General features: G+C 44.0%; 1 long non-coding RNA gene across 3 annotated transcripts; it reads right to left on the bottom strand.

Annotated features, from left to right (window-relative positions):
- Positions 1 to 370: 370 nt before the first annotated feature.
- On the bottom strand, positions 371 to 1,256 carry LOC122054042. Of its 3 annotated transcripts, none has more exons than XR_006132534.1 (4): positions 1,121 to 1,256; positions 928 to 1,033; positions 742 to 843; positions 371 to 436 (listed from the first exon to the last, which is right to left on the bottom strand). It is a non-coding gene; the product is annotated as an uncharacterized LOC122054042 (long non-coding RNA). The 3 variants fall into 3 exon arrangements; XR_006132532.1 differs by having other exon boundaries at positions 1,106 to 1,249; XR_006132533.1 differs by having other exon boundaries at positions 1,111 to 1,249.
- Between the last annotated feature and the right edge of the window lie 2,117 nt (positions 1,257 to 3,373).

The raw sequence follows: 3,373 nt of genomic DNA, 5'->3' as shown, positions 1-3,373 counted from the left end.
TGTACCTACAATATGCACAGATCACAACCACAAGATCTAGGTACACGAATCATATATGATATACCAACAGAAATACACAATCCAAGCATGACATAAAAACCTAAGTATCAGATAATTTGGATATACATGTCAGAAACAAAAATCCAGAGTCTAACCCTAACCTCAGTAAAGCATGGTATGTCACTCTAGAAACTAAAATACTCATGGAAATAATCGCGAGGTATAAACATGGATACATGACCAGCAACAAACCGAACATACTATGGGTATCAAACAGTGACATACCAAAGACAAACATGATCATTGCTTGTAGCTATAAAATACTACGCATATCAAATTGACAATATCATAAAAAGATAAGTCAAGAGGTACCCGCCTCCATACGTAGACTGTGTCCAGTGTTCCCATGTCGAGACGCTTGTCCCAAATCCAAGTCCTGTGATCACAATACGCATAACATAACTAATCAAGTAGGAACTAGTTAGCTAATTCCATCATGAATCAAGTAGCCACCTTAACATCAATCTGATTAAGAATCCATTTGTATAAGTCATTCACCAAATAACCATCATGAATCCAACATACATAGTTTTTCCACTTAATCAGTTTCTAACCACCACATCTAGTAATCCCAACAACACCACTAATTACTCAACCCTAACCAATCACAACTACTGTAGATTAAACAAGCTATAATCACATTTGATTAAGGCTAAACATAATTTAATTCTATCAACTCACCCGAATAGGAGACCTCACTGTTAATTCACAACAGGAGAAGTGCTCGCTACCGAAGATCACGGCCGGAACAAGATGGAGTTGTTGATTTCCAAATCCAATACCCTACATAACAATTAACACAGTCATCAAAGCATTTGACTCAATCCCATGTTGACAACCCTTTCTCCAAATCTATAAACATCTTACCTTCATATACTGCTCCCCTGTTATCTCACAGCCGAAGACCTAACCGCTGGAAAAGTGTGATCAATGGAGCTGCTGCTGGAACTAGAGATAGAGCCACCAATCGATTCTACAATCCATATACAGATCGAATGAGTGCCATAACCACCGATCAGAAGAAGTTGGAAACAAAGGTGCTCACCATACCTCAACCTACCTTGATGAGAGAACCCACCTCAAGCTGCGGAGGTTTCCTCCGACGAAATTAGCTTGACTCTAGGGCTTGGCTCGGGAAGATGATCAAGGGGCGGTCGGCATTAGGGTAGAGGGAAGGCGTGACAGAACAAAAAGAATCACGACCGGCGCTAGGGCTCAGCCGTGAGTCGCGTCGGCGTTGCTCCGTGGGGTGAGAGGGCGACGCGATCCAAGCCAGAGAAGAGGTGATTCGCCAACTGTCGGCGCTCGGGAGAAGAGAGGAAGAGAGGAACGGTACTGGGCTCAGGGAGAAAGAAGGAGAAGAGAAAAGATCTGCGGCGGAAGAGACAGAATCGGGCGGCACAGCTCGGAAGAGAGGGGAAGAAGAAGCTTGGCCGGCGTTCAATCGGAGGAGAAGAGATAACCGCCGGCGCTAGGAGGTTAGGGCACGGGTGAATTCGGCGGAGGAGAAGAGAAATGGCACGCACGGGGGAAGAGGTTTCGGCGAAAACAGGGAAAGAAAAAGAAAAAGAAATAAATAAATAATTTCAACTTTTCCTCACTTAAATTGGGTAGCCTAAACAGGCTTTCCCGGGCCCCATTTATATCCCCGTTAACTCGTCCATACGAGCTCCGAAAAATTCCCGAAAAATTTCTAAAAATTCCGAAAAATTCTCTTATCAATATTCGCCATTTTTTTTTCCGGTATTTTACACCTTTATCAATAATCTTGGAGAACAATGGTTATTGGCTCGCCAATCTGATCCCAATCCCTCTACCTTGGGCTTTCTTTCTGAAGAAGAACAACAAGCAGAGGGTGTCGCACTCATGGAAGAGGAAGAAGAAGAGCCTTTTGTCACTTTAGTTAAAAAGCCAAATCTTACCAAGGATTCTCCCTTTGGTGATTTCTTTGGTACCTTTGTACAAACTCCTCTTGTTCCGGCGCCTATTTCTTTTGAAAGAGGTAAAGCACCGATGACTCCCACCAATATCATCTCCAATCCTGCTCTTCGAATGATGAGGCCTGGTCTGCTTATCTCTTCTTCTTCTACTGTTTTAGCTTCTCCTGCTCCTGCTTCTGAGATGGCCGCTATCTCTCCTGTGCCTTCTAATCCTTGGCATTGGCCTTGCCTCCCTTGGCTTATAGGCCTCGAGTGAAACGAACACCTTGCCGGAGATCTTCTCCCATTGTCAGCCCTTCCACCGCTAGTGTTTCCACAATTGTAACAACCCCTCCTGCACTACTACCTTCTGTTACCTCTAGCTCCCACTCTGCTCCTCCTGCTTTTACTATCCCTTTTCCTCAGATTGCCTCCTCTTCTTCTCCATCTCCGGCTTCCTCTCATCCCCCTCCTTTATTTAGAGTGGCTGCGGGCTTACCTTCTCAATTGGGACAGCCTTCTAGTCCTCCTGGCTATGGATCTTTGCAACTGCAAGGTTTATTGGCTGAATCTTAGCCGCAAGGTTATGAACAATTACGAGGCCTTAGTCTCCCACATCGAGCGGATCGCCATAGTCGTCAGGCAGTGGCTGTAAGTATTCCTAGTTATGTGTTTATTAGCTTTGTAACTTTATCTCTAACTGACATTATCCTTTTATTTAGTTTCTAGCCACAAGTCTGCATATCGATCAGCTACTCACAGCTAAAGATCATGAGAACACTAAATTGAAAGCTCAATTGAAAACATTGAGGGCCGCGTCTCCTTCTTCCGCTAGCGACCCGACTCAATTGCAGGAAAAGGTGGCCTTGCAGGATCAACAGTTGGGGATCCTAAAACAAGAGTTGGAAGAATGCCAGCAACTATTAAAAGAAAAAGAGCTGGCTAGAAAAACCTTAGAATTACAGGTGGATCGACTGTATTCCGGTCTTCGTTTGGAGATCGCTCTAAAAGAGAAAGCTCTCTTAGATGCTTCTCAGAAAAGTCTTATCTTAGAGAAAGTAGAGAAGCTTCATAATGCCTACCTTTCTGACCAAGCTCAGGACCTGGCTTCTCATGATTTCACTATTCTACAGGAACAAGAGCTGAGGAAAGCTCAAGATAACGAATTATCACTGCTCCAGAAGGAATTGGAACAGCTAAGATCGGAGAAAGATGTTTTAAAAGAATAAAACACAAAGCTGCAAGCTGATTTCCAGAATTATAAGGAGCAGGAAAAGGGTCGGTGGGAAGAATGGCGGCAAGTTTACTTACAGTCCCAGGTATTTGCCCGGGAATTTGTTCGTAGGATAGTGGGTGCGCTAAATCATTCCGTATCGGGAGTTCTACGACAGTTA

Source organism: Zingiber officinale, chromosome 3A, assembly GCF_018446385.1.
Source record: "Zingiber officinale cultivar Zhangliang chromosome 3A, Zo_v1.1, whole genome shotgun sequence".
Classification (NCBI taxonomy): domain Eukaryota; kingdom Viridiplantae; phylum Streptophyta; class Magnoliopsida; order Zingiberales; family Zingiberaceae; genus Zingiber; species Zingiber officinale.
Note: the sequence above shows the minus strand (reverse complement) of the source record. Positions and strands in the feature narration are given on the sequence as shown.